Source organism: Lithobates pipiens, unplaced genomic scaffold, assembly GCF_037356315.1.
Source record: "Lithobates pipiens isolate NorthernLeopardFrog02 unplaced genomic scaffold, aLitPip1_a1.2 Scaffold_99, whole genome shotgun sequence".
Classification (NCBI taxonomy): Eukaryota; Metazoa; Chordata; class Amphibia; order Anura; family Ranidae; genus Lithobates; species Lithobates pipiens.
In genome coordinates, this window is record NW_027507922.1 from 1,307,652 (window position 1) to 1,333,493 (window position 25,842).

The following is a 25,842-nucleotide window of genomic DNA, read 5'->3' on the forward strand; positions in this document are numbered from 1 at the left end:
AGGCTGCAAGGCGTCTGGCTGCAAGGCCGGGACATCAGGCTGCAAGGCGTCTGGCTGCAAGGCCGGGACATCAGGCTGCAAGGCGTCTGGCTGCAAGGCCGGGACATCAGGCTGCAAGGCGTCTGGCTGCAAGGCCGGGACATCAGGCTGCAAGGCGTCTGGCTGCAAGGCCGGGACATCAGGCTGCAAGGCGTCTGGCTGCAAGGCCGGGACATCAGGCTGCAAGGCGTCTGGCTGCAAGGCCGGGACATCAGGCTGCAAGGCGTCTGGCTGGAAGGCCGGGACATCAGGCTGGAAGGCCGGGACATCAGGCTGCAAGGCGTCTGGCTGGAAGGCCGGGACATCAGGCTGCAAGGTGTCTGACTGGAAGGCCGGGACATCAGGCTGCAAGGCGTCTGGCTGGAAGGCCGGGACATCAGGCTGCAAGGCGTCTGGCTGGAAGGCCGGGACATCAGGCTGCAAGGCGTCTGGCTGGAAGGCCGGGACATCAGGCTGCAAGGCCGGGACATCAGGCTGGAAGGCCGGGACATCAGGCTGCAAGGCCGGGACATCAGGCTGGAAGGCCGGGACATCAGGCTGCAAGGCCGGGACATCAGGCTGCAAGGCCGGGACATCAGTCTGCAAGGCCGGGACATCAGGCTGCAAGGAGTCTGGCTGCAAGGCCGGGACATCAGGCTGCAAGGCGTCTGGCTGGAAGGCCGGGACATCAGGCTGGAAGGCCGGGACATCAGGCTGCAAGGCCGGGACATCAGGCTGCAAGGCCGGGACATCAGGCTGCAAGGCCGGGACATCAGGCTGCAAGGCGTCTGGCTGCAAGGCCGGGACATCAGGCTGCAAGGCGTCTGGCTGCAAGGCCGGGACATCAGGCTGGAAGGCCGGGACATCAGGCTGGAAGGCCGGGACATCAGGCTGGAAGGCCGGGACATCAGGCTGGAAGGCCGGGACATCAGGCTGCAAGGCCGGGACATCAGGCTGCAAGGCCGGGACATCAGGCTGCAAGGCGTCTGGCTGCAAGGCCGGGACATCAGGCTGCAAGGCGTCTGGCTGCAAGGCCGGGACATCAGGCTGCAAGGCGTCTGGCTGCAAGGCCGGGACATCAGGCTGCAAGGCGTCTGGCTGCAAGGCCGGGACATCAGGCTGCAAGGCGTCTGGCTGCAAGGCCGGGACATCAGGCTGCAAGGCGTCTGGCTGCAAGGCCGGGACATCAGGCTGCAAGGCGTCTGGCTGCAAGGCCGGGACATCAGGCTGCAAGGCGTCTGGCTGCAAGGCCGGGACATCAGGCTGCAAGGCGTCTGGCTGCAAGGCCGGGACATCAGGCTGCAAGGCGTCTGGCTGCAAGGCCGGGACATCAGGCTGCAAGGCGTCTGGCTGCAAGGCCGGGACATCAGGCTGCAAGGCGTCTGGCTGCAAGGCCGGGACATCAGGCTGCAAGGCGTCTGGCTGCAAGGCCGGGACATCAGGCTGCAAGGCGTCTGGCTGGAAGGCCGGGACATCAGGCTGCAAGGCGTCTGGCTGGAAGGCCGGGACATCAGGCTGCAAGGCATCTGGCTGGAAGGCCGGGACATCAGGCTGCAAGGCGTCTGGCTGGAAGGCCGGGACATCAGGCTGCAAGGCCGGGACATCAGGCTGCAAGGCCGGGACATCAGGCTGCAAGGCGTCTGGCTGCAAGGCCGGGACATCAGGCTGCAAGGCGTCTGGCTGCAAGGCCGGGACATAAGGCTGCAAGGCGTCTGGCTGCAAGGCCGGGACATCAGGCTGCAAGGCGTCTGGCTGCAAGGCCGGGACATCAGGCTGCAAGGCGTCTGGCTGCAAGGCCGGGACATCAGGCTGGAAGGCCGGGACATCAGGCTGCAAGGCCGGGACATCAGGCTGCAAGGCCGGGACATCAGGCTGCAAGGCGTCTGGCTGCAAGGCCGGGACATCAGGCTGCAAGGCGTCTGGCTGCAAGGCCGGGACATCAGGCTGCAAGGCGTCTGGCTGCAAGGCCGGGACATCAGGCTGGAAGGCCGGGACATCAGGCTGGAAGGCCGGGACATTAGGCTGCAAGGCCGGGACATCAGGCTGCAAGGCCGGGACATCAGGCTGCAAGGCCGGGACATCAGGCTGCAAGGCGTCTGGCTGCAAGGCCGGGACATCAGGCTGCAAGGCGTCTGGCTGCAAGGCCGGGACATCAGGCTGCAAGGCGTCTGGCTGCAAGGGCGGGACATCAGGCTGCAAGGCGTCTGGCTGCAAGGCCGGGACATCAGGCTGCAAGGCGTCTGGCTGCAAGGCCGGGACATCAGGCTGCAAGGCGTCTGGCTGCAAGGCCGGGACATCAGGCTGCAAGGCGTCTGGCTGCAAGGCCGGGACATCAGGCTGCAAGGCGTCTGGCTGCAAGGCCGGGACATCAGGCTGCAAGGCGTCTGGCTGCAAGGCCGGGACATCAGGCTGCAAGGCGTCTGGCTGCAAGGCCGGGACATCAGGCTGCAAGGCGTCTGGCTGCAAGGCCGGGACATCAGGCTGCAAGGCGTCTGGCTGGAAGGCCGGGACATCAGGCTGCAAGGCGTCTGGCTGGAAGGCCGGGACATCAGGCTGCAAGGCCGGGACATCAGGCTGCAAGGCCGGGACATCAGGCGGGAAGGCATCAGACTGGAAGGCCGGGGCATCAGACTGGAAGGCATCAGACTGGAAGGCCGGGGCATCAGACTGGAAGGCATCAGACTGAAAGGCCGGGACATCAGACTGCAAGACATCAGACTGGAAGGCCGGGACATCAGACTGCAAGACATCAGACTGGAAGGCCGGGACATCAGACTGCAAGACATCAGACTGGAAGGCCGGGACATCAGACTGCAAGACATCAGACTGGAAGGCCGGGACATCAGACTGCAAGACATCAGACTGGAAGGCCGGGACATCAGACTGCAAGACATCAGACTGGAAGGCCGGGACATCAGACTGCAAGACATCAGGCTGCAAGGCGTCTGGCTGGAAGGCCGGGACATCAGGCTGCAAGGCGTCTGGCTGGAAGGCCGGGACATCAGACTGCAAGACATCAGGCTGCAAGGCGTCTGGCTGGAAGGCCAGGACATCAGACTGCGGGACATCAGGCTGCAAGGCGTCTGGCTGGAAGGCCGGGACATCAGGCTGCAAGGCCGGGACATCAGGCTGCAAGGCCGGGACATCAGGCTGCAAGGCGTCTGGCTGCAAGGCCGGGACATCAGGCTGCAAGGCGTCTGGCTGCAAGGCCGGGACATCAGGCTGCAAGGCGTCTGGCTGCAAGGCCGGGACATCAGGCTGCAAGGCGTCTGGCTGCAAGGCCGGGACATCAGGCTGCAAGGCGTCTGGCTGCAAGGCCGGGACATCAGGCTGCAAGGCGTCTGGCTGCAAGGCCGGGACATCAGGCTGCAAGGCGTCTGGCTGCAAGGCCGGGACATCAGGCTGCAAGGCGTCTGGCTGCAAGGCCGGGACATCAGGCTGCAAGGCGTCTGGCTGGAAGGCCGGGACATCAGGCTGGAAGGCCGGGACATCAGGCTGCAAGGCGTCTGGCTGGAAGGCCGGGACATCAGGCTGCAAGGTGTCTGGCTGGAAGGCCGGGACATCAGGCTGCAAGGCGTCTGGCTGGAAGGCCGGGACATCAGGCTGCAAGGCGTCTGGCTGGAAGGCCGGGACATCAGGCTGCAAGGCGTCTGGCTGGAAGGCCGGGACATCAGGCTGCAAGGCCGGGACATCAGGCTGGAAGGCCGGGACATCAGGCTGCAAGGCCGGGACATCAGGCTGGAAGGCCGGGACATCAGGCTGCAAGGCCGGGACATCAGGCTGCAAGGCCGGGACATCAGGCTGCAAGGCCGGGACATCAGTCTGCAAGGCCGGGACATCAGGCTGCAAGGAGTCTGGCTGCAAGGCCGGGACATCAGGCTGCAAGGCGTCTGGCTGGAAGGCCGGGACATCAGGCTGGAAGGCCGGGACATCAGGCTGCAAGGCCGGGACATCAGGCTGCAAGGCCGGGACATCAGGCTGCAAGGCCGGGACATCAGGCTGCAAGGCCGGGACATCAGGCTGCAAGGCGTCTGGCTGCAAGGCCGGGACATCAGGCTGCAAGGCGTCTGGCTGCAAGGCCGGGACATCAGGCTGGAAGGCCGGGACATCAGGCTGGAAGGCCGGGACATCAGGCTGCAAGGCCGGGACATCAGGCTGCAAGGCCGGGACATCAGGCTGCAAGGCGTCTGACTGCAAGGCCGGGACATCAGGCTGCAAGGCGTCTGGCTGCAAGGCCGGGACATCAGGCTGCAAGGCGTCTGGCTGCAAGGCCGGGACATCAGGCTGCAAGGCGTCTGGCTGCAAGGCCGGGACATCAGGCTGCAAGGCGTCTGGCTGCAAGGCCGGGACATCAGGCTGCAAGGCGTCTGGCTGCAAGGCCGGGACATCAGGCTGCAAGGCGTCTGGCTGCAAGGCCGGGACATCAGGCTGCAAGGCGTCTGGCTGCAAGGCCGGGACATCAGGCTGCAAGGCGTCTGGCTGCAAGGCCGGGACATCAGGCTGCAAGGCGTCTGGCTGCAAGGCCGGGACATCAGGCTGCAAGGCGTCTGGCTGCAAGGCCGGGACATCAGGCTGCAAGGCGTCTGGCTGCAAGGCCGGGACATCAGGCTGCAAGGCGTCTGGCTGGAAGGCCGGGACATCAGGCTGCAAGGCGTCTGGCTGGAAGGCCGGGACATCAGGCTGCAAGGCATCTGGCTGGAAGGCCGGGACATCAGGCTGCAAGGCGTCTGGCTGGAAGGCCGGGACATCAGGCTGCAAGGCCGGGACATCAGGCTGCAAGGCCGGGACATCAGGCTGCAAGGCCGGGACATCAGGCTGCAAGGCGTCTGGCTGCAAGGCCGGGACATCAGGCTGCAAGGCGTCTGGCTGCAAGGCCGGGACATCAGGCTGCAAGGCGTCTGGCTGCAAGGCCGGGACATCAGGCTGCAAGGCGTCTGGCTGCAAGGCCGGGACATCAGGCTGCAAGGCGTCTGGCTGCAAGGCCGGGACATCAGGCTGGAAGGCCGGGACATCAGGCTGGAAGGCCGGGACATCAGGCTGCAAGGCCGGGACATCAGGCTGCAAGGCGTCTGGCTGCAAGGCCGGGACATCAGGCTGCAAGGCGTCTGGCTGCAAGGCCGGGACATCAGGCTGCAAGGCGTCTGGCTGCAAGGCCGGGACATCAGGCTGGAAGGCCGGGACATCAGGCTGGAAGGCCGGGACATTAGGCTGCAAGGCCGGGACATCAGGCTGCAAGGCCGGGACATTAGGCTGCAAGGCCGGGACATCAGGCTGCAAGGCGTCTGGCTGCAAGGCCGGGACATCAGGCTGCAAGGCGTCTGGCTGCAAGGCCGGGACATCAGGCTGCAAGGCGTCTGGCTGCAAGGCCGGGACATCAGGCTGCAAGGCGTCTGGCTGCAAGGCCGGGACATCAGGCTGCAAGGCGTCTGGCTGCAAGGCCGGGACATCAGGCTGCAAGGCGTCTGGCTGCAAGGCGTCTGGCTGCAAGGCCGGGACATCAGGCTGCAAGGCGTCTGGCTGCAAGGCCGGGACATCAGGCTGCAAGGCGTCTGGCTGCAAGGCCGGGACATCAGGCTGCAAGGCCGGGACATCAGGCTGCAAGGCCGGGACATCAGGCTGCAAGGCGTCTGGCTGCAAGGCCGGGACATCAGTCTGCAAGGCGTCTGGCTGCAAGGCCGGGACATCAGGCTGCAAGGCGTCTGGCTGCAAGGCCGGGACATCAGGCTGCAAGGCGTCTGGCTGCAAGGCCGGGACATCAGGCTGCAAGGCGTCTGGCTGGAAGGCCGGGACATCAGGCTGCAAGGCTTCTGGCTGGAAGGCCGGGACATCAGGCTGCAAAGCGTCTGGCTGGAAGGCCGGGACATCAGGCTGCAAGGCGTCTGGCTGGAAGGCCGGGACATCAGGCTGGAAGGCCGGGACATCAGGCTGCAAGGCCGGGACATCAGGCTGCAAGGCCGGGACATCAGGCTGCAAGGCCGGGACATCAGGCTGCAAGGCCGGGACATCAGGCTGCAAGGCCGGGACATCAGGCTGCAAGGCGTCTGGCTGCAAGGCCGGGACATCAGGCTGCAAGGCGTCTGGCTGCAAGGCCGGGACATCAGGCTGCAAGGCGTCTGGCTGCAAGGCGTCTGGCTGCAAGGCCGGGACATCAGGCTGCAAGGCGTCTGGCTGCAAGGCCGGGACATCAGGCTGCAAGGCGTCTGGCTGCAAGGCCGGGACATCAGGCTGCAAGGCCGGGACATCAGGCTGCAAGGCCGGGACATCAGGCTGCAAGGCGTCTGGCTGCAAGGCCGGGACATCAGGCTGCAAGGCGTCTGGCTGCAAGGCCGGGACATCAGGCTGCAAGGCGTCTGGCTGCAAGGCCGGGACATCAGGCTGCAAGGCGTCTGGCTGCAAGGCCGGGACATCAGGCTGCAAGGCGTCTGGCTGGAAGGCCGGGACATCAGGCTGCAAGGCGTCTGGCTGGAAGGCCGGGACATCAGGCTGCAAGGCGTCTGGCTGCAAGGCCGGGACATCAGGCTGCAAGGCCGGGACATCAGGCTGCAAGGCCGGGACATCAGGCTGCAAGGCCAGGACATCAGGCTGGAAGGCATCAGACTGGAAGGCCGGGGCATCAGACTGGAAGGCATCAGACTGGAAGGCATCAGACTGGAAGGCATCAGACTGGAAGGCCGGGGCATCAGACTGGAAGGCCGGGGCATCAGACTGGAAGGCATCAGACTGAAAGGCCGGGACATCAGACTGCAAGACATCAGACTGGAAGGCCGGGACATCAGACTGCAAGACATCAGACTGGAAGGCCGGGACATCAGACTGCAAGACATCAGACTGGAAGGCCGGGACATCAGACTGCAAGACATCAGACTGGAAGGCCGGGACATCAGACTGCAAGACATCAGACTGGAAGGCCGGGATATCAGACTGCAAGACATCAGACTGCAAGACATCAGACTGGAAGACCGGGACATCAGACTGCAAGACATCAGACTGGAAGGCCGGGACATCAGACTGCAAGACATCAGACTGGAAGGCCGGGACATCAGACTGCAAGACATCAGACTGGAAGGCCGGGACATCAGACTGCAAGACATCAGGCTGCAAGGCGTCTGGCTGGAAGGCCGGGACATCAGACTGCAAGACATCAGGCTGCAAGGCGTCTGGCTGGAAGGCCGGGACATCAGACTGCAAGACATCAGGCTGCAAGGCGTCTGGCTGGAAGGCTGGGACATCAGGCTGCAAGGCGTCTGGCTGGAAGGCCGGGACATCAGGCTGCAAGGCGTCTGGCTGGAAGGCCGGGACATCAGGCTGCAAGGCGTCTGGCTGGAAGGCCGGGACATCAGGCTGCAAGGCGTCTGGCTGGAAGGCCGGGACATCAGGCTGCAAGGCGTCTGGCTGGAAGGCCGGGACATCAGGCTGCAAGGCGTCTGGCTCGAAGGCCGGGACATCAGGCTGCAAGGCGTCTGGCTGGAAGGCCGGGACATCAGGCTGCAAGGCGTCTGGCTGGAAGGCCGGGACATCAGGCTGCAAGGCCGGGACATCAGGCTGCAAGGCGTCTGGCTGCAAGGCCGGGACATCAGGCTGGAAGGCCGGGACATCAGGCTGCAAGGCCGGGACATCAGGCTGCAAGGCCGGGACATCAGGCTGCAAGGCGTCTGGCTGCAAGGCTGGGACATCAGGCTGCAAGGCCGGGACATCAGGCTGCAAGGCCGGGACATCAGGCTGCAAGGCCGGGACATCAGGCTGCAAGGCCGGGACATCAGGCTGCAAGGCGTCTGGCTGCAAGGCCGGGACATCAGGCTGCAAGGCGTCTGGCTGCAAGGCCGGGACATCAGGCTGCAAGGCGTCTGGCTGCAAGGCCGGGACATCAGGCTGCAAGGCGTCTGGCTGCAAGGCCGGGACATCAGGCTGCAAGGCGTCTGGCTGCAAGGCCGGGACATCAGGCTGCAAGGCGTCTGGCTGCAAGGCCGGGACATCAGGCTGCAAGGCGTCTGGCTGCAAGGCCGGGACATCAGGCTGCAAGGCGTCTGGCTGCAAGGCCGGGACATCAGGCTGCAAGGCGTCTGGCTGCAAGGCCGGGACATCAGGCTGCAAGGCGTCTGGCTGCAAGGCCGGGACATCAGGCTGCAAGGCGTCTGGCTGCAAGGCCGGGACATCAGGCTGCAAGGCGTCTGGCTGGAAGGCCGGGACATCAGGCTGCAAGGCCGGGACATCAGGCTGCAAGGCGTCTGGCTGCAAGGCCGGGACATCAGGCTGCAAGGCCGGGACATCAGGCTGCAAGGCCGGGACATCAGGCTGGAAGGCCGGGACATCAGGCTGGAAGGCATCAGACTGGAAGGCCGGGGCATCAGACTGGAAGGCATCAGACTGGAAGGCATCAGACTGGAAGGCCGGGGCATCAGACTGGAAGGCCGGGGCATCAGACTGGAAGGCATCAGACTGAAAGGCCGGGACATCAGACTGCAAGACATCAGACTGGAAGGCCGGGACATCAGACTGCAAGACATCAGACTGGAAGGCCGGGACATCAGACTGCAAGACATCAGACTGGAAGGCCGGGACATCAGACTGCAAGACATCAGACTGGAAGGCCGGGACATCAGACTGCAAGACATCAGACTGGAAGGCCGGGACATCAGACTGCAAGACATCAGACTGCAAGACATCAGACTGCAAGACATCAGACTGGAAGACCGGGACATCAGACTGCAAGACATCAGACTGGAAGGCCGGGACATCAGACTGCAAGACATCAGACTGGAAGGCCGGGACATCAGACTGCAAGACATCAGACTGGAAGGCCGGGACATCAGACTGCAAGACATCAGACTGGAAGGCCGGGACATCAGACTGCAAGACATCAGGCTGCAAGGCGTCTGGCTGGAAGGCCGGGACATCAGACTGCAAGACATCAGGCTGCAAGGCGTCTGGCTGGAAGGCCGGGACATCAGGCTGCAAGGCGTCTGGCTGGAAGGCCGGGACATCAGGCTGCAAGGCGTCTGGCTGGAAGGCCGGGACATCAGGCTGCAAGGCGTCTGGCTGGAAGGCCGGGACATCAGGCTGCAAGGCGTCTGGCTGGAAGGCCGGGACATCAGGCTGCAAGGCGTCTGGCTGGAAGGCCGGGACATCAGGCTGCAAGGCGTCTGGCTGGAAGGCCGGGACATCAGGCTGCAAGGCCGGGACATCAGGCTGCAAGGCGTCTGGCTGCAAGGCCGGGACATCAGGCTGCAAGGCGTCTGGCTGCAAGGCTGGGACATCAGGCTGCAAGGCCGGGACATCAGGCTGCAAGGCCGGGACATCAGGCTGCAAGGCCGGGACATCAGGCTGCAAGGCGTCTGGCTGCAAGGCCGGGACATCAGGCTGCAAGGCGTCTGGCTGCAAGGCCGGGACATCAGGCTGCAAGGCGTCTGGCTGCAAGGCCGGGACATCAGGCTGCAAGGCGTCTGGCTGCAAGGCCGGGACATCAGGCTGCAAGGCGTCTGGCTGCAAGGCCGGGACATCAGGCTGCAAGGCGTCTGGCTGCAAGGCCGGGACATCAGGCTGCAAGGCGTCTGGCTGCAAGGCCGGGACATCAGGCTGCAAGGCGTCTGGCTGCAAGGCCGGGACATCAGGCTGCAAGGCGTCTGGCTGCAAGGCCGGGACATCAGGCTGCAAGGCGTCTGGCTGGAAGGCCGGGACATCAGGCTGCAAGGCCGGGACATCAGGCTGCAAGGCGTCTGGCTGCAAGGCCGGGACATCAGGCTGCAAGGCGTCTGGCTGGAAGGCCGGGACATCAGGCGGGAAGGCCGGGACATCAGGCTGCAAGGCCGGGACATCAGGCTGCAAGGCCGGGACATCAGGCTGCAAGGCCGGGACATCAGGCTGCAAGGCCGGGACATCAGGCTGCAAGGCCGGGACATCAGGCTGCAAGGCGTCTGGCTGCAAGGCCGGGACATCAGGCTGCAAGGCGCCTGGCTGCAAGGCCGGGACACCAGGCTGCAAGGCGTCTGGCTGCAAGGCCGGGACATCAGGCTGCAAGGCGTCTGGCTGCAAGGCCGGGACATCAGGCTGCAAGGCGTCTGGCTGCAAGGCCGGGACATCAGGCTGCAAGGCGTCTGGCTGCAAGGCCGGGACATCAGGCTGCAAGGCGTCTGGCTGCAAGGCCGGGACATCAGGCTGCAAGGCGTCTGGCTGCAAGGCCGGGACATCAGGCTGCAAGGCGTCTGGCTGCAAGGCCGGGACATCAGGCTGCAAGGCGTCTGGCTGCAAGGCCGGGACATCAGGCTGCAAGGCGTCTGGCTGCAAGGCCGGGACATCAGGCTGCAAGGCGTCTGGCTGCAAGGCCGGGACATCAGGCTGCAAGGCGTCTGGCTGCAAGGCCGGGACATCAGGCTGCAAGGCGTCTGGCTGCAAGGCCGGGACATCAGGCTGCAAGGCGTCTGGCTGCAAGGCCGGGACATCAGGCTGCAAGGCGTCTGGCTGCAAGGCCGGGACATCAGGCTGCAAGGCGTCTGGCTGCAAGGCCGGGACATCAGGCTGCAAGGCGTCTGGCTGCAAGGCCGGGACATCAGGCTGCAAGGCGTCTGGCTGCAAGGCCGGGACATCAGGCTGCAAGGCGTCTGGCTGCAAGGCCGGGACATCAGGATGCAAGGCGTCTGGCTGCAAGGCCGGGACATCAGGCTGCAAGGCGTCTGGCTGGAAGGCCGGGACATCAGGCTGCAAGGCCGGGACATCAGGCTGCAAGGCCGGGACATCAGGCTGCAAGGCCGGGACATCAGGCTGCAAGGCGTCTGGCTGCAAGGCCGGGACATCAGGCTGCAAGGCGTCTGGCTGCAAGGCCGGGACATCAGGCTGCAAGGCGTCTGGCTGCAAGGCCGGGACATCAGGCTGCAAGGCGTCTGGCTGGAAGGCCGGGACATTAGGCTGCAAGGCGTCTGGCTGGAAGGCCGGGACATCAGGCTGCAAGGCCGGGACATCAGGCTGCAAGGCCGGGACATCAGGCTGCAAGGCCGGGACATCAGGCTGCAAGGCGTCTGGCTGCAAGGCCGGGACATCAGGCTGCAAGGCGTCTGGCTGCAAGGCCGGGACATCAGGCTGCAAGGCGTCTGGCTGCAAGGCCGGGACATCAGGCTGCAAGGCGTCTGGCTGCAAGGCCGGGACATCAGGCTGCAAGGCGTCTGGCTGCAAGGCCGGGACATCAGGCTGCAAGGCGTCTGGCTGCAAGGCCGGGACATCAGGCTGCAAGGCCGGGACATCAGGCTGCAAGGCGTCTGGCTGCAAGGCCGGGACATCAGGCTGCAAGGCGTCTGGCTGCAAGGCCGGGACATCAGGCTGCAAGGCGTCTGGCTGCAAGGCCGGGACATCAGGCTGCAAGGCGTCTGGCTGCAAGGCCGGGACATCAGGCTGCAAGGCGTCTGGCTGCAAGGCCGGGACATCAGGCTGCAAGGCGTCTGGCTGCAAGGCCGGGACATCAGGCTGCAAGGCGTCTGGCTGCAAGGCCGGGACATCAGGCTGCAAGGCGTCTGGCTGCAAGGCCGGGACATCAGGCTGCAAGGCGTCTGGCTGCAAGGCCGGGACATCAGGCTGCAAGGCGTCTGGCTGCAAGGCCGGGACATCAGGCTGCAAGGCGTCTGGCTGCAAGGCCGGGACATCAGGCTGCAAGGCGTCTGGCTGCAAGGCCGGGACATCAGGCTGCAAGGCGTCTGGCTGCAAGGCCGGGACATCAGGCTGCAAGGCGTCTGGCTGGAAGGCCGGGACATCAGGCTGCAAGGCCGGGACATCAGGCTGCAAGGCCGGGACATCAGGCTGCAAGGCCGGGACATCAGGCTGCAAGGCGTCTGGCTGCAAGGCCAGGACATCAGGCTGCAAGGCGTCTGGCTGCAAGGCCAGGACATCAGGCTGCAAGGCGTCTGGCTGCAAGGCCAGGACATCAGGCTGCAAGGCGTCTGGCTGCAAGGCCCGGGACATCAGGCTGCAAGGCGTCTGGCTGGAAAGCCGGGACATCAGGCTGCAAGGCGTCTGGCTGGAAAGCCGGGACATCAGGCTGCAAGGCGTCTGGCTGCAAGGCCGGGACATCAGGCTGCAAGGCAGGGACATCAGGCTGCAAGGCCGGGACATCAGGCTGCAAGGCGTCTGGCTGCAAGGCCGGGACATCAGGCTGCAAGGCGTCTGGCTGCAAGGCCGGGACATCAGGCTGCAAGGCGTCTGGCTGCAAGGCCGGGACATCAGGCTGCAAGGCGTCTGGCTGCAAGGCCGGGACATCAGGCTGCAAGGCGTCTGGCTGGCAAGGCCGGGACATCAGGCTGCAAGGCGTCTGGCTGGAAGGCCGGGACATCAGGCTGCAAGGCGTCTGGCTGCAAGGCCGGGACATCAGGCTGCAAGGCGTCTGGCTGCAAGGCCGGGACATCAGGCTGCAAGGCGTCTGGCTGGAAGGCCGGGACATCAGGCTGCAAGGCCGGGACATCAGGCTGCAAGGCGTCTGGCTGCAAGGCCGGGACATCAGGCTGCAAGGCCGGGACATCAGGCTGCAAGGCCGGGACATCAGGCTGGAAGGCCGGGACATCAGGCTGGAAGGCATCAGACTGGAAGGCCGGGGCATCAGACTGGAAGGCATCAGACTGGAAGGCATCAGACTGGAAGGCCGGGGCATCAGACTGGAAGGCCAGGGCATCAGACTGGAAGGCATCAGACTGAAAGGCCGGGACATCAGACTGCAAGACATCAGACTGGAAGGCCGGGACATCAGACTGCAAGACATCAGACTGGAAGGCCGGGACATCAGACTGCAAGACATCAGACTGGAAGGCCGGGACATCAGACTGCAAGACATCAGACTGGAAGGCCGGGACATCAGACTGCAAGACATCAGACTGGAAGGCCGGGACATCAGACTGCAAGACATCAGACTGCAAGACATCAGACTGCAAGACATCAGACTGGAAGACCGGGACATCAGACTGCAAGACATCAGACTGGAAGGCCGGGACATCAGACTGCAAGACATCAGACTGGAAGGCCGGGACATCAGACTGCAAGACATCAGACTGGAAGGCCGGGACATCAGACTGCAAGACATCAGACTGGAAGGCCGGGACATCAGACTGCAAGACATCAGGCTGCAAGGCGTCTGGCTGGAAGGCCGGGACATCAGACTGCAAGACATCAGGCTGCAAGGCGTCTGGCTGGAAGGCCAGGACATCAGGCTGCAAGGCGTCTGGCTGGAAGGCCGGGACATCAGGCTGCAAGGCGTCTGGCTGGAAGGCCGGGACATCAGGCTGCAAGGCGTCTGGCTGGAAGGCCGGGACATCAGGCTGCAAGGCGTCTGGCTGGAAGGCCGGGACATCAGGCTGCAAGGCGTCTGGCTGGAAGGCCGGGACATCAGGCTGCAAGGCGTCTGGCTGGAAGGCCGGGACATCAGGCTGCAAGGCGTCTGGCTGGAAGGCCGGGACATCAGGCTGCAAGGCCGGGACATCAGGCTGCAAGGCGTCTGGCTGCAAGGCCGGGACATCAGGCTGCAAGGCCGGGACATCAGGCTGCAAGGCGTCTGGCTGCAAGGCCGGGACATCAGGCTGCAAGGCCGGGACATCAGGCTGCAAGGCCGGGACATCAGGCTGCAAGGCCGGGACATCAGGCTGCAAGGCGTCTGGCTGCAAGGCTGGGACATCAGGCTGCAAGGCCGGGACATCAGGCTGCAAGGCCGGGACATCAGGCTGCAAGGCGTCTGGCTGCAAGGCCGGGACATCAGGCTGCAAGGCGTCTGGCTGCAAGGCCGGGACATCAGGCTGCAAGGCGTCTGGCTGCAAGGCCGGGACATCAGGCTGCAAGGCGTCTGGCTGCAAGGCCGGGACATCAGGCTGCAAGGCGCCTGGCTGCAAGGCCGGGACATCAGGCTGCAAGGCGTCTGGCTGCAAGGCCGGGACATCAGGCTGCAAGGCGTCTGGCTGCAAGGCCGGGACATCAGGCTGCAAGGCGTCTGGCTGCAAGGCCGGGACATCAGGCTGCAAGGCGTCTGGCTGCAAGGCCGGGACATCAGGCTGCAAGGCGTCTGGCTGCAAGGCCGGGACATCAGGCTGCAAGGCGTCTGGCTGCAAGGCCGGGACATCAGGCTGCAAGGCGTCTGGCTGCAAGGCCGGGACATCAGGCTGCAAGGCGTCTGGCTGCAAGGCCGGGACATCAGGCTGCAAGGCGTCTGGCTGCAAGGCCGGGACATCAGGCTGCAAGGCGTCTGGCTGCAAGGCCGGGACATCAGGCTGCAAGGCGTCTGGCTGCAAGGCCGGGACATCAGGCTGCAAGGCGTCTGGCTGCAAGGCCGGGACATCAGGCTGCAAGGCGTCTGGCTGCAAGGCCGGGACATCAGGCTGCAAGGCGTCTGGCTGCAAGGCCGGGACATCAGCCTGCAAGGCGTCTGGCTGCAAGGCCGGGACATCAGGATGCAAGGCGTCTGGCTGCAAGGCCGGGACATCAGGCTGCAAGGCGTCTGGCTGGAAGGCCGGGACATCAGGCTGCAAGGCCGGGACATCAGGCTGCAAGGCGTCTGGCTGCAAGGCCGGGACATCAGGCTGCAAGGCGTCTGGCTGCAAGGCCGGGACATCAGGCTGCAAGGCGTCTGGCTGCAAGGCCGGGACATCAGGCTGCAAGGCGTCTGGCTGCAAGGCCGGGACATCAGGCTGCAAGGCGTCTGGCTGGAAGGCCGGGACATCAGGCTGCAAGGCGTCTGGCTGGAAGGCCGGGACATCAGGCTGCAAGGCCGGGACATCAGGCTGCAAGGCCGGGACATCTGGCTGCAAGGCCGGGACATCAGGCTGCAAGGCGTCTGGCTGCAAGGCCGGGACATCAGGCTGCAAGGCGTCTGGCTGCAAGGCCGGGACATCAGGCTGCAAGGCGTCTGGCTGCAAGGCCGGGACATCAGGCTGCAAGGCGTCTGGCTGCAAGGCCGGGACATCAGGCTGCAAGGCGTCTGGCTGCAAGGCCGGGACATCAGGCTGCAAGGCGTCTGGCTGCAAGGCCGGGACATCAGGCTGCAAGGCCGGGACATCAGGCTGCAAGGCGTCTGGCTGCAAGGCCGGGACATCAGGCTGCAAGGCGTCTGGCTGCAAGGCCGGGACATCAGGCTGCAAGGCGTCTGGCTGCAAGGCCGGGACATCAGGCTGCAAGGCGTCTGGCTGCAAGGCCGGGACATCAGGCTGCAAGGCGTCTGGCTGCAAGGCCGGGACATCAGGATGCAAGGCGTCTGGCTGCAAGGCCGGGACATCAGGCTGCAAGGCGTCTGGCTGGAAGGCCGGGACATCAGGCTGCAAGGCCGGGACATCAGGCTGCAAGGCCGGGACATCAGGCTGCAAGGCGTCTGGCTGCAAGGCCGGGACATCAGGCTGCAAGGCGTCTGGCTGCAAGGCCGGGACATCAGGCTGCAAGGCGTCTGGCTGCAAGGCCGGGACATCAGGCTGCAAGGCGTCTGGCTGCAAGGCCGGGACATCAGGCTGCAAGGCCGGGACATCAGGCTGCAAGGCGTCTGGCTGCAAGGCCGGGACATCAGGCTGCAAGGCGTCTGGCTGCAAGGCCGGGACATCAGGCTGCAAGGCGTCTGGCTGCAAGGCCGGGACATCAGGCTGCAAGGCGTCTGGCTGCAAGGCCGGGACATCAGGCTGCAAGGCGTCTGGCTGCAAGGCCGGGACATCAGGCTGCAAGGCGTCTGGCTGCAAGGCCGGGACATCAGGCTGCAAGGCGTCTGGCTGCAAGGCCGGGACATCAGGCTGCAAGGCGTCTGGCTGCAAGGCCGGGACATCAGGCTGCAAGGCGTCTGGCTGCAAGGCCGGGACATCAGGCTGCAAGGCGTCTGGCTGCAAGGCCGGGACATCAGGCTGCAAGGCGTCTGGCTGCAAGGCCGGGACATCAGGCTGCAAGGCGTCTGGCTGCAAGGCCGGGACATCAGGCTGCAAGGCGTCTGGCTGGAAGGCCGGGACATCAGGCTGCAAGGCCGGGACATCAGGCTGCAAGGCCGGGACATCAGGCTGCAAGGCCGGGACATCAGGCTGCAAGGCGTCTGGCTGCAAGGCCAGGACATCAGGCTGCAAGGCGTCTGGCTGCAAGGCCAGGACATCAGGCTGCAAGGCGTCTGGCTGCAAGGCCAGGACATCAGGCTGCAAGGCGTCTGGCTGCAAGGCCCGGGACATCAGGCTGCAAGGCGTCTGGCTGGAAAGCCGGGACATCAGGCTGCAAGGCGTCTGGCTGGAAAGCCGGGACATCAGGCTGCAAGGCGTCTGGCTGCAAGGCCGGGACATCAGGCTGCAAGGCCGGGACATCAGGCTGCAAGGCGTCTGGCTGCAAGGCCGGGACATCAGGCTGCAAGGCGTCTGGCTGCAAGGCCGGGACATCAGGCTGCAAGGCGTCTGGCTGCAAGGCCGGGACATCAGGCTGCAAGGCGTCTGGCTGCAAGGCCGGGACATCAGGCTGCAAGGCGTCTGGCTGCAAGGCCGGGACATCAGGCTGCAAGGCGTCTGGCTGCAAGGCCGGGACATCAGGCTGCAAGGCGTCTGGCTGGAAGGCCGGGACATCAGGCTGCAAGGCGTCTGGCTGCAAGGCCGGGACATCAGGCTGCAAGGCGTCTGGCTGCAAGGCCGGGACATCAGGCTGCAAGGCGTCTGGCTGGAAGGCCGGGACATCAGGCTGCAAGGCCGGGACATCAGGCTGCAAGGCGTCTGGCTGCAAGGCCGGGACATCAGGCTGCAAGGCCGGGACATCAGGCTGCAAGGCCGGGACATCAGGCTGCAAGGCCGGGACATCAGGCTGGAAGGCATCAGACTGGAAGGCCGGGGCATCAGACTGGAAGGCATCAGACTGGAAGGCATCAGACTGGAAGGCCGGGGCATCAGACTGGAAGGCCGGGGCATCAGACTGGAAGGCATCAGACTGAAAGGCCGGGACATCAGACTGCAAGACATCAGACTGGAAGGCCGGGACATCAGACTGCAAGACATCAGACTGGAAGGCCGGGACATCAGACTGCAAGACATCAGACTGGAAGGCCGGGACATCAGACTGCAAGACATCAGACTGGAAGGCCGGGACATCAGACTGCAAGACATCAGACTGGAAGGCCGGGACATCAGACTGCAAGACATCAGACTGCAAGACATCAGACTGCAAGACATCAGACTGCAAGACCGGGACATCAGACTGCAAGACATCAGGCTGCAAGGCGTCTGGCTGGAAGGCCGGGACATCAGACTGCAAGACATCAGGCTGCAAGGCGTCTGGCTGGAAGGCCGGGACATCAGGCTGCAAGGCGTCTGGCTGGAAGGCCGGGACATCAGGCTGCAAGGCGTCTGGCTGGAAGGCCGGGACATCAGGCTGCAAGGCGTCTGGCTGGAAGGCCGGGACATCAGGCTGCAAGGCCGGGACATCAGGCTGCAAGGCGTCTGGCTGCAAGGCCGGGACATCAGGCTGCAAGGCCGGGACATCAGGCTGCAAGGCCGGGACATCAGGCTGCAAGGCCGGGACATCAGGCTGCAAGGCGTCTGGCTGCAAGGCTGGGACATCAGGCTGCAAGGCCGGGACATCAGGCTGCAAGGCCGGGACATCAGGCTGCAAGGCCGGGACATCAGGCTGCAAGGCGTCTGGCTGCAAGGCCGGGACATCAGGCTGCAAGGCCGGGACATCAGGCTGCAAGGCCGGGACATCAGGCTGCAAGGCCGGGACATCAGGCTGCAAGGCGTCTGGCTGCAAGGCCAGGACATCAGGCTGCAAGGCGTCTGGCTGCAAGGCCAGGACATCAGGCTGCAAGGCGTCTGGCTGCAAGGCCGGGACATCAGGCTGCAAGGCGTCTGGCTGCAAGGCCGGGACATCAGGCTGCAAGGCGTCTGGCTGCAAGGCCGGGACATCAGGCTGCAAGGCGTCTGGCTGCAAGGCCGGGACATCAGGCTGCAAGGCGTCTGGCTGCAAGGCCGGGACATCAGGCTGCAAGGCGTCTGGCTGCAAGGCCGGGACATCAGGCTGCAAGGCGTCTGGCTGCAAGGCCGGGACATCAGGCTGCAAGGCGTCTGGCTGCAAGGCCGGGACATCAGGCTGCAAGGCGTCTGGCTGCAAGGCCGGGACATCAGGCTGCAAGGCGTCTGGCTGCAAGGCCGGGACATCAGGCTGCAAGGCGTCTGGCTGCAAGGCCGGGACATCAGGCTGCAAGGCGTCTGGCTGCAAGGCCCGGGACATCAGGCTGCAAGGCGTCTGGCTGGAAAGCCGGGACATCAGGCTGCAAGGCGTCTGGCTGGAAAGCCGGGACATCAGGCTGCAAGGCGTCTGGCTGGAAGGCCGGGACATCAGGCTGCAAGGCCGGGACATCAGGCTGCAAGGCGTCTGGCTGCAAGGCCGGGACATCAGGCTGCAAGGCGTCTGGCTGCAAGGCCGGGACATCAGGCTGCAAGGCGTCTGGCTGCAAGGCCGGGACATCAGGCTGCAAGGCGTCTGGCTGCAAGGCCGGGACATCAGGCTGCAAGGCGTCTGGCTGCAAGGCCGGGACATCAGGCTGCAAGGCGTCTGGCTGCAAGGCCGGGACATCAGGCTGCAAGGCGTCTGGCTGCAAGGCCGGGACATCAGGCTGCAAGGCGTCTGGCTGCAAGGCCGGGACATCAGGCTGCAAGGCGTCTGGCTGCAAGGCCGGGACATCAGGCTGCAAGGCGTCTGGCTGCAAGGCCGGGACATCAGGCTGCAAGGCGTCTGGCTGCAAGGCCGGGACATCAGGCTGCAAGGCGTCTGGCTGGAAGGCCGGGACATCAGGCTGCAAGGCGTCTGGCTGGAAGGCCGGGACATCAGGCTGCAAGGCGTCTGGCTGCAAGGCCGGGACATCAGGCTGCAAGGCGTCTGGCTGCAAGGCCGGGACATCAGGCTGCAAGGCGTCTGGCTGCAAGGCCGGGACATCAGGCTGCAAGGCGTCTGGCTGCAAGGCCGGGACATCAGGCTGCAAGGCGTCTGGCTGCAAGGCCGGGACATCAGGCTGCAAGGCGTCTGGCTGCAAGGCCGGGACATCAGGCTGCAAGGCGTCTGGCTGCAAGGCCGGGACATCAGGCTGCAAGGCGTCTGGCTGCAAGGCCGGGACATCAGGCTGCAAGGCGTCTGGCTGCAAGGCCGGGACATCAGGCTGCAAGGCGTCTGGCTGCAAGGCCGGGACATCAGGCTGCAAGGCGTCTGGCTGCAAGGCCGGGACATCAGGCTGCAAGGCGTCTGGCTGCAAGGCCGGGACATCAGGCTGCAAGGCGTCTGGCTGCAAGGCCGGGACATCAGGCTGCAAGGCGTCTGGCTGCAAGGCCGGGACATCAGGCTGCAAGGCGTCTGGCTGCAAGGCCCGGGACATCAGGCTGCAAGGCGTCTGGCTGGAAAGCCGGGACATCAGGCTGCAAGGCGTCTGGCTGGAAAGCCGGGACATCAGGCTGCAAGGCGTCTGGCTGCAAGGCCGGGACATCAGGCTGCAAGGCCGGGACATCAGGCTGCAAGGCCGGGACATCAGGCTGCAAGGCCGGGACATCAGGCTGCAAGGCGTCTGGCTGCAAGGCCGGGACATCAGGCTGCAAGGCGTCTGGCTGCAAGGCCGGGACATCAGGCTGCAAGGCGTCTGGCTGCAAGGCCGGGACATCAGGCTGCAAGGCGTCTGGCTGCAAGGCCGGGACATCAGGCTGCAAGGCGTCTGGCTGCAAGGCCGGGACATCAGGCTGCAAGGCGTCTGGCTGCAAGGCCGGAACATCAGGCTGCAAGGCGTCTGGCTGCAAGGCCGGGACATCAGGCTGCAAGGCCGGGACATCAGGCTGCAAGGCGTCTGGCTGCAAGGCCGGGACATCAGGCTGCAAGGCGTCTGGCTGCAAGGCCGGGACATCAGGCTGCAAGGCGTCTGGCTGCAAGGCCGGGACATCAGGCTGCAAGGCGTCTGGCTGCAAGGCCGGGACATCAGGCTGCAAGGCGTCTGGCTGCAAGGCCGGGACATCAGGCTGCAAGGCGTCTGGCTGCAAGGCCGGGACATCAGGCTGCAAGGCGTCTGGCTGCAAGGCCGGGACATCAGGCTGCAAGGCGTCTGGCTGCAAGGCCGGGACATCAGGCTGCAAGGCGTCTGGCTGCAAGGCCGGGACATCAGGCTGCAAGGCCGGGACATCAGGCTGCAAGGCCGGGACATCAGGCTGCAAGGCCGGGACATCAGGCTGCAAGGCGTCTGGCTGCAAGGCCAGGACATCAGGCTGCAAGGCGTCTGGCTGCAAGGCCAGGACATCAGGCTGCAAGGCGTCTGGCTGCAAGGCCAGGACATCAGGCTGCAAGGCGTCTGGCTGCAAGGCCCGGGACATCAGGCTGCAAGGCGTCTGGCTGGAAAGCCGGGACATCAGGCTGCAAGGCGTCTGGCTGGAAAGCCGGGACATCAGGCTGCAAGGCGTCTGGCTGCAAGGCCGGGACATCAGGCTGCAAGGCCGGGACATCAGGCTGCAAGGCCGGGACATCAGGCTGCAAGGCGTCTGGCTGCAAGGCCGGGACATCAGGCTGCAAGGCGTCTGGCTGCAAGGCCGGGACATCAGGCTGCAAGGCGTCTGGCTGCAAGGCCGGGACATCAGGCTGCAAGGCGTCTGGCTGCAAGGCCGGGACATCAGGCTGCAAGGCGTCTGGCTGCAAGGCCGGGACATCAGGCTGCAAGGCGTCTGGCTGCAAGGCCGGGACATCAGGCTGCAAGGCGTCTGGCTGCAAGGCCGGGACATCAGGCTGCAAGGCGTCTGGCTGCAAGGCCGGGACATCAGGCTGCAAGGCGTCTGGCTGCAAGGCCGGGACATCAGGCTGCAAGGCGTCTGGCTGCAAGGCCGGGACATCAGGCTGCAAGGCGTCTGGCTGCAAGGCCGGGACATCAGGCTGCAAGGCGTCTGGCTGCAAGGCCGGGACATCAGGCTGCAAGGCGTCTGGCTGCAAGGCCGGGACATCAGGCTGCAAGGCGTCTGGCTGCAAGGCCGGGACATCAGGCTGCAAGGCGTCTGGCTGCAAGGCCGGGACATCAGGCTGCAAGGCGTCTGGCTGCAAGGCCGGGACATCAGGCTGCAAGGCGTCTGGCTGCAAGGCCCGGGACATCAGGCTGCAAGGCGTCTGGCTGGAAAGCCGGGACATCAGGCTGCAAGGCGTCTGGCTGGAAAGCCGGGACATCAGGCTGCAAGGCGTCTGGCTGCAAGGCCGGGACATCAGGCTGCAAGGCCGGGACATCAGGCTGCAAGGCCGGGACATCAGGCTGCAAGGCCGGGACATCAGGCTGCAAGGCGTCTGGCTGCAAGGCCGGGACATCAGGCTGCAAGGCGTCTGGCTGCAAGGCCGGGACATCAGGCTGCAAGGCGTCTGGCTGCAAGGCCGGGACATCAGGCTGCAAGGCGTCTGGCTGCAAGGCCGGGACATCAGGCTGCAAGGCCGGGACATCAGGCTGCAAGGCGTCTGGCTGCAAGGCCGGGACATCAGGCTGCAAGGCCGGGACATCAGGCTGCAAGGCGTCTGGCTGCAAGGCCGGGACATCAGGCTGCAAGGCGTCTGGCTGCAAGGCCGGGACATCAGGCTGCAAGGCGTCTGGCTGCAAGGCCGGGACATCAGGCTGCAAGGCGTCTGGCTGCAAGGCCGGGACATCAGGCTGCAAGGCGTCTGGCTGCAAGGCCGGGACATCAGGCTGCAAGGCGTCTGGCTGCAAGGCCGGGACATCAGGCTGCAAGGCGTCTGGCTGCAAGGCCGGGACATCAGGCTGCAAGGCGTCTGGCTGCAAGGCCGGGACATCAGGCTGCAAGGCGTCTGGCTGCAAGGCCGGGACATCAGGCTGCAAGGCGTCTGGCTGCAAGGCCGGGACATCAGGCTGCAAGGCGTCTGGCTGCAAGGCCGGGTCATCAGGCTGCAAGGCGTCTGGCTGCAAGGCCGGGACATCAGGCTGCAAGGCGTCTGGCTGCAAGGCCGGGACATCAGGCTGCAAGGCGTCTGGCTGCAAGGCCGGGACATCAGGCTGCAAGGCGTCTGGCTGCAAGGCCGGGACATCAGGCTGCAAGGCGTCTGGCTGCAAGGCCGGGACATCAGGCTGCAAGGCGTCTGGCTGCAAGGCCGGGACATCAGGCTGCAAGGCGTCTGGCTGCAAGGCCGGGACATCAGGCTGCAAGGCGTCTGGCTGCAAGGCCGGGACATCAGGCTGCAAGGCGTCTGGCTGCAAGGCCGGGACATCAGGCTGCAAGGCGTCTGGCTGCAAGGCCGGGACATCAGGCTGCAAGGCGTCTGGCTGCAAGGCCGGGACATCAGGCTGCAAGGCGTCTGGCTGCAAGGCCGGGACATCAGGCTGCAAGGCGTCTGGCTGCAAGGCCGGGACATCAGGCTGCAAGGCGTCTGGCTGCAAGGCCGGGACATCAGGCTGCAAGGCGTCTGGCTGGAAGGCCGGGACATCAGGCTGCAAGGCGTCTGGCTGGAAGGCCGGGCCATCAGGCTGCAAGGCGTCTGGCTGGAAGGCCGGGCCATCAGGCTGCAAGGCGTCAGGCTGGAGCAGGTTGGTTGATGTGGAGGCAGGTTGCGTTACTGGCAGGATCAAATGGGTAGGAAAGAACTTCCGTCTCTTTTTAGATTTAGCTACTGAAGGCCAGTAGGTAGCTGCAGATCTATAGGTAGGGGATGAAGCAAACTGGAGAGAAGGGTTGGAATATGGCAGGGAAGAGGTAACAGTGGCTGGGGGAAGTTCTTGAGGGATAGTGGGCCATGGGAAAGAGGCAGTTGGATTAAAGGCAGGATATGTGCAGCAGGAAGAAACAGGGTATTGATATTTGGTGGGGAGTAGAGTATATTGGGCTGAAACTGAGGTTGCCATAGGTGATGGAGGAAGAGACTCTTGGGCAGGCAGGTGTTTGGTAGCAGAGATGGTTTGTTGTGGGCTGGCTGTGGCTGATTGCAAAATACCGGACCATGCTAAAAGTAGTGGTTGCACAAACTGCGGGTTACATACTGCCTGTCTGACAAGGGATTGTACGGAATCAACACATTCTATTATCATCTGTTGGGAACAGGCTGTGTAATGCTCAAAAAAGTAAGGGGAATCATCTTCCAGAAGCCATACCAGTGATGTGACTTGATTAATACTGAAAGGGGGAGAAAAATCATCCTGGCCCCCTGGGATGCAGGGCAGGGCCAGCTCTGTGCAGATTTGAATTAACGGCTGAACATCCCCAAACAACATACAGCCCTGATCAACCCAGGAGTGAGCTAAACGAATGGTTTCCAACAGCTAATCACTGGTCCACCCTTTCAGTGTCTGGCGGAGATAGTCACCACTCTCAGACGCCAACAAAGCATAATAACGAATCACTTCTAAATTCATTTCTGTAAGCAACCTGAACCAAGATGGTTCCTCTGTGTAGCCACTTCTGGTCAGGGATGGCCTTGGTATTCTGTTAAGTATCAGATAAGACCAGAACTGTGTGGACTGCAACAGAGGAAACCCAAACGTGTATAAGTGAAATATGATTTATTAAAGAAAGTGAATAATATAAATACAACCACACAGTGCAATAAACCAACCAACAAAGACCCCCAAACAACAACAGACAGATATGTACAATAAATGGGAAATGCAAGGACCGTAAACGATAGGCAGGCCAGGGTCATACACAGGGAGATCAGCAGATAAACAAGGGCAGTCCAGAATCAGAGTCACAAGCCAGGCCAAGGTCATACACGGGAGATCAGTAAATGGGGTAAGGAACACAGGATAGGGAGAGGATGGACGGATCAGACTGCAGGACAGGGATAATGGTAACAGGTGGGACAGGGTAGGGACCAGGACAGGGAAACAGGATAAGAACCACGGGTCACAGGTTCAGGGCACAGGAATAGGTACAGAATCAGGATCACAAGCAGCAGGTCAGGGCACAAGGAACAATACCAAGGCGAGGTGTGTGTGCACCTGCCGGGTATTTATAATGGCTGCTGTCAGTCATGTGACGCCTGACTGCAGAAGGCAATACCTGCTCCATACTGCCAGGATCCCTCCGCTGGTGGACACCAGTACTGCGGACCAAAGATGACATAATTCCAGCAGGAGACACCTGCTGGTGGATCGCAGTACTGCATGCCAAATGATTGATATTACCAGCGGAGGGAACCTTTCCTGACAATAGGGTTGAGTGAGGTACAGTCTGCTATTCCTTAAGGACTGGTATAGGTCCACAATATATAGGGTTGAGGTGCACTACTGCTGACTGCTGCCCTTTACTGCAGTAGTCCTTTATGAGTATAGGGACTGAGGTACAGTCTGCTAATCATTCACAACCTACTAGTTCCACAAAGGTCCTTATAAGGACTGGTAAGGTATAGGGTACTACAGTACATAGGGTTGAGTGAGGTACAGTCTATTATTCCTTAAGGACTGGTATAGGTCCACAATATATAGGGTTGAGGTGCACTACTGCTGACTGCTGCCCTTCTGCTGCAGTAGTCCTTTATGAGTATAGGGACTGAGGTACAGTCTGCTAATCATTCACAACCTACTAGTTCCACAAAGGTCCTTATAAGGACTGGTAAGGTATAGGGTACTACAGTACATAGGGTTGAGTGAGGTACAGTCTGCTATTCCTTAAGGACTGGCATAGGTCCACAATATATCGGGGTTGAGGTGCACTACTGCTGACTGCTGCCCCTCTGCTGCAGTAGTCATTTATCAGTATAGGGACTGAGGTACAGTCTGCTAATCATTCACAACCTACTAGTTCCACAAAGGTCGTTATAAGGACTGGTAAGGTATAGGGTACTACAGTGCATAGGGTTGAGTGAGGCACAGTCTGCTATTCCTTAAGGACCGGTATAGGTCCACAATATATAGGGTTGAGGTGCACTACTGCTAACTGCTGCCCTTCTGCTGCAGTAGTCCTTTATCAGTATAGGGACTGAGGTACAGTCTGCTAATCATTCACAACCTACTAGTTCCACAAAGGTCCTTATAAGGACTGGTAAGGTATAGGGTACTACAGTACATAGGGTTGAGTGAGGTACAGTCTGCTATTCCTTAAGGACTGGTATAGGTCCACAATATATAGGGTTGAGGTGCACTACTGCTGACTGCTGCCCTATACTGCAGCAGTCCTTTATCAGTATAGGGACTGAGGTATATTCTGCTAATCATTCACAACCTACTAGTTCCACAAAGGTCCTTTTAAGGACTGGTAAATTATAGGGTGCTACAGTACATAGGGTTGAGTGAGGTACAGTCTGCTATTCCTTAAGGACTGGTATAGGTCCACAATATATCGGGGTTGAGGTGCACTACTGCTGACTGCTGCCCTTCTGCTGCAGTAGTCCTTTATCAGTATAGGGGCTGAGGTACAGTCTGCTAATCATTCACAACCTACTAGTTCCACAAAGGTCCTTATAAGGACTGGTAAGGTATAGGGTACTACAGTACATAGGGTTGAGTGAGGTACAGTCTGCTATTCCTTAAAGACTGGTATAGGTCCACAATATATAGGGTTGAGGTGCACTACTGCTGACTGCTGCCCTTCTGCTGCAGTAGTCCTTTATCAGTATAGGGACTGAGGTACAGTCTGCTAATCATTCACAACCTACTAGTTCCACAAAGGTCCTTATAAGGACTGGTAAGGTATAGGGTACTACAGTACATAGGGTTGAGTGAGGTACAGTCTGCTATTCCTTAAGGACTGGTATAGGTCCACAATATATCGGGGTTGAGGTGCACTACTGCTGACTGCTGCCCCTCTGCTGCAGTAGTCCTTTATCAGTATAGGGACTGAGGTACAGTCTGCTAATCATTCACAACCTACTAGTTCCACAAAGGTCGTTATAAGGACTGGTAAGGTATAGGGTACTACAGTGCATAGGGTTGAG